The following is a 13649-nucleotide window of genomic DNA, read 5'->3' as shown; positions in this document are numbered from 1 at the left end:
AAATGAATTAAATATAACATTCGTGCATGAAACAATTATTGTCTCGGAACCATCAATCATTATTTAGTATACCTTTACAGAGTAGATGCAATATTGAATTCCCCTCTGAGTTTATGTTTAAAGTAACTTCGGTTCATGGAACTTAGTTTGTAGGTGCATTAGGTACGACCTAACGCGAACCTAACCTCATGGTTGATCCTTTGGTTAAGTTTTAAGTCTGTACAAATGTTGGGCAAGTCTATCTATCAAACACTATATGTTGCCTAGAAGTCGGACAACATCCAACCCTATAAATATGTTGCTTTTGTTTTTTATGTCATGTTTCTTTGAACCTTGAATCGTGTCAAAGTTTATTTCATGGATACTATGTGACCTTCTACCACGTGACTTGATGTGAAAATAAATTTGGCAGAGTTTGATAGCACTAGTAGTCAATCCTAAATTAAACACTCTGCAACTTACATTTCCCATGTTATGAAGAAATAAAATTAACACCTGAACCACAGCAAAAATATATCGCTTAACATAATTATATATTTGAACACAGGTCTGGTGTACAAAGATTAATTCACTAACTATTTTGACATTTATGTGCCAAGTTCATAGTATTTAAGAAGTAAACTATATATGTCCTCAACTCTTAAAAGAAAACCAGCCAAATATCACAGGGCGTAGGGTGAAAGTATCGTGACAGAAAGTGGTCCTATTTAGGTAGTTGAGCATTCATTGTTTCAGAATAAAATAAAATTGAGAATGGAAATGGGGAATGTATCAAAGAGACAACAACCCGACCATAGAGAAGACAACAGCCGAAGGTCACCAACAGGTCATCAATGCAGCGAGTAATTCCCGCACCCGGAGGCGGCCTTCAGCTGGCCACTAAACAAATATATATACTAGTTCAGTGATAATGAACGCCATACTAAACTCCAAACTTTACACAAAAAACTAAAATTAAAAATAATACAAGTCTAACAAAGGCCAGAGGCTCCTGACTTGGGACAGGCGAAAAAATGCGGCGGGTGAAAGATGTTTATAAGATCTCAACCCTCCCCCTATACCTCTAGCCAATGCAGAAAAGTAAACGCATAATAATAGAAGAACATAACCCGTGTCAAGCTTTTTTTCAACTGGTTTTTAAATAAATGTGTTTAGTTCCGATGCAAAGACCCTGTAAGTGAATCAATATTAACGCCAAAATATGCAATCTTTAATGACCTGACAACAGTATCGTAACTATATCCCTTCTTATGAAAGACCACTAAATGCATAATTAGCCTCGACCAATTTTTAGTCTTTCAAAGGTTAAAATAATGACAAGCATGACCTTCAAACACATTCTAACTTTTTTATATTCTGACTTACAAAAGGTTGTTTCCGGCCCAAAAATTTGATGCGTACATAAATAATACACCTGTAAATGTTAACAAACATTTATATGTAAGATCACGTCCATGTGATAAACGCATACACAAGAAAAATGTACAAAGGTAACTAACTCTGACATTTTAATACTAGAATGACATTTATTTAAAATGATATTTTAGACCACACTTAATGTGCTTGTTTGGTCTTTATTAAGTTGTATTACGTTGAAAAAACATAATTGTACAAGTGTTTGGGTTATTTTTTCACAAATAAAGCTGATGTGTAATGTACAGTACTACATTTTCTAAAATGTTTCAAAAACTCTCAGAAATTATGCAGTTCATAAATCTAGGCATATTTTCCAATAGAAAAGTGTGTCTTACTTCTTTTAACGGTGTGCGTGTGTTTTTTGTTATTTTGATTGTTTTCATATAATCTTCTCTGCATAAATGCTGTTTCATTCTCTTACAGTCTTTAAAGCTTTGTAAGATATTTTAATGCGGGTTGAGGGGACGAAACTTCAAGAAAAAAAAAGAAAAAAAAAGTGCGGTTTTAAATGTAATATTCGCGTCGGACAAAGAGGCATAACTCAGACTTTTATGGCACGCATTTAAGGTGTTTTTACTGCTATTACTGATTTTCTAGTTGTTTGAATTTTAGGTCCTCAATGCTCTTCAAATCCGTATTTAATATTTGTGATAGGAAGTTTAAATGTAGTGTTGTGTGTTGTAATTTAACCACAGAAAACGCATTTTTTTTTTAGAAAATATCAAAATTCGGAGACAGTTATCGATGATCCGTGTCTTGTACGCTTTGGTGTATGTTCAGTCGCCGTACTGACCGCGAAATCTATAAAAGATTGAAATACACAATTAATTTCCCCATAGCCAACAATGATAGCCTTTTCTTTTAGATACAGACTTTAAAAAGTTGATTTTTTTTTAACGAAACCTTGCTAGAATTACATAAAACTTATTCGGACAGTATTTTTTTTAATCCAAAAATATAGGTTCGCATTGCTTTTCTTAACGTATTTTGTACTTATCTCCCAGGCCTATCAATTCTACACTTAAAAATACGTGTTTCGTCCTAGCGTTGAAAAGACATCTCATTTCCGTTAGGGCTAAGGAAAATAATTTGTTAGGCCTTTGGTGTAATGCAGAATGCACGAAGTCTCTAATAATACCTGTCCAATTGTGCTGCGACTTTGCAGGCATCTTCTAGTTGTTCTTTATCTAAAGAGGGTTACACATTTACATGTAGCTATAACGTTAATCTTCCCTGGCTTGTGATATTTTAATTCTGGTATCAAAGATGAGTAATCGACTTCATTTTATCTTTGTTGCATCTGTGTTATCTTACTAATTGACTACTCTTCAACAACTGGATTCCGTCTTTGGCTATCTGACGGCTGTTTATCCATAATCACTTTCTTTTCATGGTATTGTACTAATCGTATACCCTTAACCGCCTTCATTTTATCATTTGCTATCTTACTTGTTGTCTACCCATGAAAAATAAATTACATATTTGGCTCTCTTAATTGTTGTCTACCTATAGCAACATTTATTTCATCTTTGACTATCTTACTTGTTGTCTACCCTTGACAAATATATTGCATCTTTGACTGTCTTACTTGTTGTCTATCCATAACCCCATTTATTGCATGGTTTGGCCATCTTTCTTGTTGTCTACCCAAAAAGGGCATTCTATTTTATAACTATTTGTCTAACTATTACCTCATTAAGTTAACTTTTAACAGTCTTACTGATTGTCTACCTCTAGTCATTTTTATTCCAGCTACGACTATCTAACTGATTGTCTAATCCTAACCAACTTATTCCGTTCCCGGTCATCTACCGAATTGTCTACACTTCACAAATTTCATTCCGTGTGCGACTATCTAACTGATTGTCTACTCTTAACCAACTTTATTCCGTCTACGGCTACATCATATATAACGGATTGTCTACTCTTAAACAACTTTATTCCGTATACAGCTGTCTCACTGATTGTTTACTATTAACCAACTTTATTCCGTCTACGGCTATCTATCTGATTGGCTTCTCTTAACCAATTTTATTCCGTATGCGGTTTATTTAACTGATTGCCTACTCTTAACCAACTTTTGTTCCGTCTACAGCTATCTAACCGATTGTATACTTTTAACCACTTTTATTCTATCTTGGGCAATTATACTTATTGCGTACCCATAACAATCTTTACTCCATCTATCACTGATTGTCTACCCTTCACAACATTTATGCTGTGTACGGCTATCTTACTGATCGTATGTACCCTTCATTGCATCGTGTTTTATTTTACTTAAAGAACTCTGTACCTAATGAACTTATCATTTCATTCTTCTGTCCCAACGATTCACAATCCTGTATCCATTACTGCATTTTCAATCCTGAAGAGGTCATCATTTGCGAACAAATACGCAGAATATAAATACGTATAGTTGATGAAAAATATAAGAACAAGAACAAGAGAAAGAACATAATTAAGGGCCACATACAAACAGCAAACATTTGATAAGGGTATAAGGAAAAAGAACATTGTTTATCATAGACACATAGAATTTAAATACACAATCACAAAATTGTAATAAAGCTATTAGTTTATTGTAAATAATATAGTTATGATATTTCCCGGATAATGGCTGAAACCTATACAATTGATTAAGGTAACATCTGCATCAGCTTAATTGTAATTAAAAAGAATTATTGATTAACCTTGATTAAAATCTGCGTGTTTCCTTATCAACATTTCGTTGTGAGCAATCATTTGAAATAGACGTTGTCCAGTAGCACATTGAACTCTCGGATTGATTTGTGTTTTGTTTAGTGTTAGCAAACTTCAGCAGATATTATAAAATAGCCAATTTAAACAATCAGAGGAGCTTGAGTTGAATGACCAAGGCGACCTACAAAATTTCATAAACGGGTGATTGGAATTACCAGGATATAGTATTCGTACGATCGTTTCGACATAGCATTAACTCGTCATTCGGGTTAACGAGAACTAGGTTCATTGACCTCGTTATGGGAATGGGAATGGCCGATGGATTAATTGCGTCTTTGCTAAATAGCCAGTGTAAAATATTTCATGAATATTGAGATAGACTTGTTGGGGAATGAGTCTGTTGGGGATTAAACAATCAATATAATTAAACCCTGAAATATATTACCTTGTTGCACTAGTGTGCACTTGTATATAAAAATGTTTCATATGAACTTTGGTTATACAATTGCATGGTTAAGGAAAACTCAAAAGTAAAAGCGAGTAGATGGTTGAAATAAAATACCGGTATTTCTCATTTATTTTGTATTACTGCTCCAAGATGGCACTTAAAGTTAACCATCGAGAGACGTTAACCACCGAGAGTCGGTTTTTAGACCCGCCCAGTGCACCTAAGCACGCCTACTTTTGGAGCTCTTTAGTATGAAGATAAGAAAAATATACGAAATTACGGAACTGTGTACCTTGTTTTATCCTTGTTGTTGGTGTTTATTGCGCATGCGCACAAAGCACGGTGATAGTTACGGTTACTGACTCAGGAACCTTGTATATAATACCTCGGTTTTACAGACGTTTAATAAACTGGATCCCTGTTGTGTTCACTTATTGATACACTACGATGGAATTACGGACCAGTTTAACATAAACATGGTAAATAGATAGACAGCTGATAATCATAATTGATTAAGAAATAACCTGGAAGAAGAAATGAGTTAACTATTGATTATAACAGAGACGAGAATGCCATCGTGTTTGTTCTTCTAAAAAAAGCAGGAACATTGGAGTTTATGGTTAGATTTTAAAGAATTATAGTTAACCCGTACCAATGTAAACTCGTACCAACGTCAACTCGTACCACTAAAAAAAAACTCGTACCACTGCTAACTCGTACCAACTTATTTAAATGCATTTGATTGGTGTTTAATTATGAATATATACTGTTATTTTTCTCAATACCTCTTAAGTCTGTAAAATGTATATAATTTGAAAGTACAATGACCAATCTGTAGCTAATGTTCTATGTGTATTAGATATAGACAATACCTTGGCAGATTTGATTTGTTGTCTCCCTTGAATCATTCTTTTTTAAACTTCTACTGATAACCATTGGATTTAATTTTTAATCATTTAAATCAGTTACATTGAATAGATTTGGGTACTTTTCTTTTGTTTCTCAAAGGAATTTTATTCACTGAAAGAATTAATTTAGTGTGTTTTAAAGGTTGTAAATTGTTTAGGCACTGGCTACGGTTACATGGAAATGTAACAATAATAAAAATATTATTGTTACATCGGAGACTAATTGCCGGAATGCAAAGTTGGGCAAGGAACCGATTAATTACGAATGTAACAATAATTATTGAGGCTACGGTTACATTGTGTTATTGTTACATGAAAAACAGCAATGTACGCTAAATTTATTAAATTTAAATCTTCTTTAGCTGTGTTGCTTAATTCTTTCATATGTACTAATTAATACTTGTAATAATGATAATTAATAAGTGTTATTATTATACAAATGATGTTTAAGTAGTTTTACATATTAATCTTAAAGGTAATAAAAATACCTCAGATTAGCAGTGTCAAAATTAATGCGAAAAATATAGTTTGTTGTTGAGAACTGGGGCTGATAAAGTGTTCACTTTTTGAAGTATTTAACTGCACACCTTCTCTTATTATTGTCATTATATACTTTGAACAATGGATGAAGAGATTTATTTTACCAATTTAGTTTTGGATGAAAAACTTGGGATGCGTTTGAAACGAAAATGAAACAATATCAAGACACAAATTTCATACAGCTCTATAGCTATATATATAGCTCTATACAAAAGCAACTCTAAAAAATTGATACATCAACTGAAGCAAAGTTTGTTAACTGCTAAGTTGGATACTGAAATCTGAGGTAAACCTAACATCCGTAATGGACGGCAATGCAATCATATTGAAAGACAACAAGAAACTACACCACATGCTTTCAACCAAAAGATCGGATGAGAATATCAACATTGCGAGAGTAAAATAGTATTTCTCACCGAAAGCATGGCAAACATTAAAGACCGACCGTGCAAGGGCTGTATAGCCAGTCAAGGTCGTTAAAAACTTCCATTTGTAACATTAAAGATTTCCTTATCTTCTAAAAGGAATATCGCAGAATTGAAGTGCACGGTATGCGATACAGACGTTCACAGCGGAGGGTAGGATGGGTCCTGATCCCGAAATCCCGGGCTTAAAAACATGAAGTCCCGAGGTCCCGAATTATAAAAAAAAAAAATCCCGACATCCCAAAAGATCAATCTCGATATCCCGAGCTTAAAAAAACAACCGATCCCGCATCCCGAAAAAGGTCCTGCCCCCTTATTACTGGTGTGTGATGGCTGCTTGGAGTGGATTCGTCAAAATGATGTGTCGGACTTAAACATGCTCCAAAAACCACTTACTGGATATTTATAAACTGTCATTGTAAATAAAAATAAATAAAGACATTGTATGTATTGTAAATATAAAATAAATGTCTTAAACTTTTATTATTTAGTACATATTACAAGTCCCCATCGTACATTGCTGTTTTTCATGTAACAATAACGCTATGTAACCGTAGCCTCAATAGTTATTGTTACATTCGTAATTAATCAGGTCCTCACCCAACCATGCATTCCGGCATTTAGTATCCAATGTAACAATAATATTTTTATTATTGTTACATTTCCATGTAACCGTAGCCAGTGCCAATTGTTTATGACCAACATGTTAAAAGTATGATTTTTTTATATATATATATTATTTTGCACAAGGTTATGATTACCGACCGAGCAATAGCCAGTAAGGTCGTTAATAACTTCTATGTATTGTTTTCAAAATATGACAACTTCTTTTAACATTTCAAGTAATGTCATGTTCATTTAATGTGTCAGATATGCATTGCTTTAATAAAGAGTAGTGACACCTTCAATATAAATATTTCTTGTCTCCAAATTGGGTAAATTTGATATAATAGTAACAACCCCCCCCCCTTTTTTTTTAAATAACTCGAGAACCACACATCGCGCTCGCTTAGGCAGCAACCATTTGATTTTCTGGGGGGGGGGGGGGGGGGGGGGCTATGGTTTTTTTGGAAAAAAAAGTTTGTTTCCAGTTTTTGGAGAAAAAAATAATTTGTTTTTGATTCTGAGAAAAAAAAATTGTTTGTTTCACCCTCAGCTGCCACTATATGTAATGCTAAAATTGAAAGAAAAAATTGTTTTCGACTTGTCGCGAAAAAAATAGATTGTTTTTCGCCACAGGCGAAAAAAAAAATTTGTCCAGAAAAAAAAACCATAGCCCCCCCAGAAAATCAAATGGTTGCTGCCTTAACAAAGTAACAATAAGAAATAATTGTTGTTAGTTTCAAGAATAATTAATCGTCAAAACTTATCCCCTCCCCGACATCAAAGGAAGTTAAATGTATTATCCCAAAATTAGACCAAATTATTATGATATAAGGACGTCTTGACAGGCTATTATTTTATTTTGTTTTGTTGGGTTTTTTTTTTGCTTTGACGTCTTCCTCCTGTATGAAAAAAACATAATAGACCCCCACCCCCCCTTTTTCCCCATAATATAGTTTTTTAAGAAGTCATAATTATTTGGACTACCCCTGAATATATTTCAGACAGACTCTTCTCTAAAAAAATGTAAACATGATTTGAGAGAAATCTTTGGAATAGTTTTTTAAATGATTTAATTATTATGTCATGTATATAATTAACATTAACATAGTTATAAACTGAGACTACTAGTATAACACATAGTGTTATAGTAGTCTCATCTATAAACTTTCCATTGTATTGACCAATATGACTAACTCATATGCTCTTTCCCATAAATGTCACAATATCAATATATTACAGTAAAACTGATAGTTTGATGACAATGTTTAAGACTATTGACCTCAGGTCAGCCTAAACTGAGTTTAAAACTGTAATTTATTCATTAAAACAGTTCAAGACATGTACCTTCTGAAATGTGATTGCATCAAAATTAAACCTAAGGCATAACATACTTAGTGTGCAGGAAGTGCCACCAAATAAATACTGATTTGTAAAATTAGATGATGATATTTGTGAAGTCAGAGATATTATACATGTAGCTAGTTATAACTGGTTTTAGATATAAATCTGAGTAAAAGGTTGATTTATATGTGCTCTTTCATGTTTAGATTATAATTTAAATTTAATCTTTTGAAGTTTTTTTCATAATATTAAGACATTAAAATCACAATTATTTATTTATACACAAAAAAATATTTTTTGTCCTTTTTTAGTTGAATGACTGTACACAAACATTATACACACATAATTTTGATAATTCTGTAATGTTTTTTTTCTATAGCCCCAGAATGTGACAAAAGACTTATTAATCCAGATTTACAAAAAATAGAAATAGTTCAGCTACCATAAGACTGCTATGACAAAAATTCTGCAGTTTCCAGAATTTGAGGTAGAGTATAGTTAGGAATTATAGTTTGATTATGCAGATGCTTAGTTTGCCATAAACAATTATGCCCTTGATACAAAAGCAGAAGAAACAAAAAAGTATGAAAATAGTTGAAAAAAGTAATCATTATTACCTAGTCATATACTGTAAATAGAAAAAGAGAAAAGCACTGGTTATGATTTGGTATTTTTAATAGCATTATCATTTGTCCATAACTTGGAATATATACTGGATTGAGCTTGACATTTATTTAATATCATTGACACATGGTTGCAAGAAATGAAAGATGGTAATTTAAACCTAGCAATTTTATTAAGATTTAAAAAAAAGCTTTTGGAAAAAAAAGTTTGTTTCCAGTTTTTGGAGAAAAAAATAATTTGTTTTTGATTCTTTGTTTAAAGCTCGACATGTATGGATTTAGTGAGACTACTGTTAGTTTTTTAAAGTCGTACCTGAATAACAAAAGGTATACATTTGTAATGTTAACTCTGAACAACAACATGTAAAATTTGGTGTTCCCCAATGTTCTATACCTTGTCCTCTATTGTTTGTGCTATTTATAAATGACCTTCCCTTATGCATTAGAAATTGTGAAACAGACCTATATCGTTGTATATGCTGATGACACCACTATTCATAAATCAGGGGGAAACATCTAGAAAATATAAATGATGATGTTCAAGAAGATTTATACAGGGTTGAAGAGTGGTGTAAAATGAATAACATGTTCATAGATGCAAATGAAACAAAATGTTTGATTACTGGAACAAAGCAGAAACTATTCAGACTTTTCAACCAAACTTGATAATAAATTAAAGTATTACAAAATTCTTCATGTGAAAAAATATTTGTTTCAAAATTGGTAGCCCACTAAGTAACTGGAGAAATCAAATTGACCAAGGTTGTGCTAATATATCATCCAGAATATACCATCTTTCTTAAATACATTTTTTTTTATATAACTGCAAGAAAACATAATACAATGGGTGTTCTGCCCCTAATTGACTACTGTTGTATTATTTGGGATGAATGTAAAAATTGAGGGATAACAAGAATTTTAAAAATCCAAAAAAAGGGCAGCATGATAAATTCTAGATGCAGATCCGTTATCCCTCTTGGTATATAGGAGCACTATATTCTATGTTAACCTCCGACAGTAGGTATAAACAAATACTGTTGATAGACGGTATATAGGAGCACTATATTCCATGTTAACCACCGACGGTAGGTATAGACAAATATTGGTGATAGACAGTATATAGGAGCACTATATTGTATGTTAACCACTGACAGTAGGTATAGCCAAATACTGTTGATAGACGGTATATAGGACCACTATATCTTATGTTAACCACCGACGGTAGGTATAGACAAATACTGGTGATAGACGGTATATAGGAGCACTATATTGTATGTTAACCACCGACGGTAGGTATAAACAAATACTGTTGATAGACGGTATATAGGAGCACTATATTGTATGTCAACCACCGACGGTAGGTATAGGCAAATACTGTTGATAGACGGTATATAGGAGCACTATATTGTATGTTAACTACCGACAGTAGGTATAGACAAATACTGTTGATAGACGGTATATAGGAGCACTATATTGTATGTTAACTACCGACAGTAGGTATAGACAGATACTGTTGATAGACGGTATATATATATATATATAGGAGCACTATATTGTATGTTAACCACCGACGGTAGGTATAGACAAATACTGTTGATAGATGGTATATAGGAGCACTATATTGTATGTTAACTACCGACGGTAGGTATAGACAAATACTGTTGATAGATGGTATATAGGAGCACTATATTGTATGTTAACCACCGACAGTAGGTATAGACAAATACTGTTGATAGATGGTATATAGGAGCACTATATTGTATGTTAACTACCGACGGTAGGTATAGACAAATACTGTTGATAGATGGTATATAGGAGCACTATATTGTATGTTAACTACCGTCAGTAGGTATAGACACATACTGTTACTAGACGGTATATAGGAGCACTATATTGTATGTTAACCACCGACGGTAGGTACAGACACATACTGTTACTAGAGGGTATATAGGAGTACCATATTGTATGTTAACCACCGACGGTAGGTATAGACAAATACTGTTGATAGACAGTATATGGGAGCACTATATTGTATGTTAACCACCGACGGTAGGTATAGACAAATACTGTTGATAGACGGTATATAGGAGCACTATATTGTATATTAACTACCGACAGTAGGTATAGACAAATACTGTTGATAGACGGTATATAGGAGCACTATATTGTATGTTAACTACCGACGGTAGGTATAGACAAATACTGTTGATAGCAGTATATGGGAGCATTATATTGTATGTTAACCACCGACGGTAGGAATAGACATATACTATTGATAGATGGTATATAGGAGCACTATATTGTATGTTAACTACCGACAGTAGGTATAGACAAATACTGTTGATAGACTGTATATGGGAGCACTATATTGTATGTTAACCACCGACGGTAGGTACAATGTATAGACAAATACTGTTGATAGACGGTATATACATTGTAGGAGCACTATATTGTATGTTAACCACCGACGGTAGGTATAGACAAATACTGTTGATAGACGGTATATAGAAGCGCTATATTGTATGTTAACTACCGACAGTAGGTATAGACAAATACTGTTGATAGATGGTATATAGGAGCACTATATTGTATGTTAACTACCGACAGTAGGTATAGACAAATACTGTTGATAAACGGTATATGGGAGCACTATATTGTATGTTAACCACCGACGGTAGGTAAAGACAAATACTGGTGATAGACGGTATATAGGAGCACTATATTGTATGTTAACCACTGACGGTAGGTATAGCCAAATACTTTTTATAGACGGTATATAGGAGCACTATATCTTATGTTAACCACCGACGGTAGGTATAAACAAATACTGGTGATAGACGGTATATAGGAGCAACTACCGACAGTAGGTATTGACAGATACTGTTGATAGACGGTATCAAAGAGCACTATATTGTATGTTAACCAGCGACGGTAGGTATAGACAAATACTGTTGATAAACGGTATATAGGAGCACTATATTGTATGTTAACTACCGACAGTAGGTATAGACAAATACTGTTGATAAACGGTATATAGGAGCACTATATTGTATGTTAACTACCGACAGTAGGTATAGACGAATACTGTTGATAGACGGTATATAGGAACACTATATTGTATGTTAACCACCGACAGTAGGTATAGACAAATACTGTTGATAGACGGTATATAGGAGCACTATATTGTATGTTAACTACCGACAGTAGGTATAGATAAATACTGTTGATAGACAGTATATAGGAGCACTATATTGTATGTTAACCACCGACGGTATGTATAGACATATACTGTTGATAGATGGTATATAGGAGCACTATATTGTATGTTAACTACCAACAGTAGGTATAGACAAATACTGTTGATAGACGGTTTATGGGAGCACTATATTGTATGTTAACCACCGACGGTAGGTATAGACAAATACTGTTGATAGACGGTATATAGGAGCACTATATTGTATGTTAACCACCGACGGTAGGTATAGACAAATACTGTTGATAGACGGTATATAGGAGCACTATATTGTATGTTAACTACCGACAGTAGGTATAGACCAATACTTTTTATAGACGGTATATAGGAGCACTCTATCTTATGTTAACCACCGATGGTAGGTATAGACAAATACTGTTGATATACGGTATATAGGAGTATTGTATTTTATGTCAAACATCGACGATAAGTATGGACAAAATCGGACAAATACTGTATACAGACAGTGTATAGAAGTACTGTATTGTATGGTAAACACTGACGGTTGGTATGGACAATTTCTGTATCATGCATCAATTGTAAATAAAAGTATCATGCGAGTGACACAGGCTCATTGAAGCCTCTAGTTTTGATATTATTAATGTGGAGATCTTGTCTAATTTATCATTTTCTCTATTACATGTATGATAACTGCAACAATTGAATTGAAATAAAAGTGATAATATTTCTGTTGTAGGTTATCAAGATTTAGTGTTTCCATACAAGTGATAAAGATTGAACAACAAAAACATCTAAAACTTTACAGGACAGAGTAGACTTTTTTCACTGTGCTTAGTTTTGTCTTTATGTCTAAATTATGATACCTTTTAAAAAAACCAATAAAATATGGAATAACATTTATTTCTATCTTATAAAGTGGAGTGAAAAATAAGGGGTCATTGAAAACATAAGAATATATTGCTATCATATATTGCAATATTGCAGATCAGCAGCCCATACATTTGCTATAGCACATAAATATGGGACCAATAATTTCAAGTTGCCTTTTAAAAAAGACCTTATTAGTGTTATGCGAGATACCACCAAAGACCACTAGGTGTTGATCAAATGATATTGTAAATAAGAGGGTTGTCCAAAATATTTCCAACAGCTGTTTGATATACACTACCTTAATCAAACCACAATGGTAAAAAAACAGTTTTGGTCAGTCTTAAAAGAAGCAAATATAATTTAGAAAAAGTGCAAGCTGTTGATAAAAACTACAAATAACTGCCAGTCCTAAATGTGGGTGGAGATTACCATTTAGCACAAATGAGTTTCTGGACTAAAGAGGGCCCTCATGGGGTTTTTGATTATGTGATTACTTGGCCGTTTTTTTAATGATTATTTGATTATTAAGCCAAATATTTCATGATTATTTGATTACCT

The 13649-nt window shown here is 33.2% G+C and overlaps 1 long non-coding RNA gene across 1 annotated transcript; it reads left to right on the top strand.

The window, feature by feature from the left end:
* The first annotated feature begins 4985 nt into the window (after positions 1-4985).
* On the top strand, positions 4986-13117 carry LOC143058408 (uncharacterized). The gene is made up of 3 exons (XR_012973047.1): positions 4986-5183; positions 8764-8871; positions 12958-13117. It is a non-coding gene; the product is annotated as an uncharacterized LOC143058408 (long non-coding RNA).
* Positions 13118-13649: the final 532 nt, after the last annotated feature.

The sequence above is a fragment of the Mytilus galloprovincialis genome, chromosome 14, assembly GCF_965363235.1.
Source record: "Mytilus galloprovincialis chromosome 14, xbMytGall1.hap1.1, whole genome shotgun sequence".
NCBI classification, from domain to species: Eukaryota; Metazoa; Mollusca; class Bivalvia; order Mytilida; family Mytilidae; genus Mytilus; species Mytilus galloprovincialis.
Note: the sequence above shows the minus strand (reverse complement) of the source record. Positions and strands in the feature narration are given on the sequence as shown.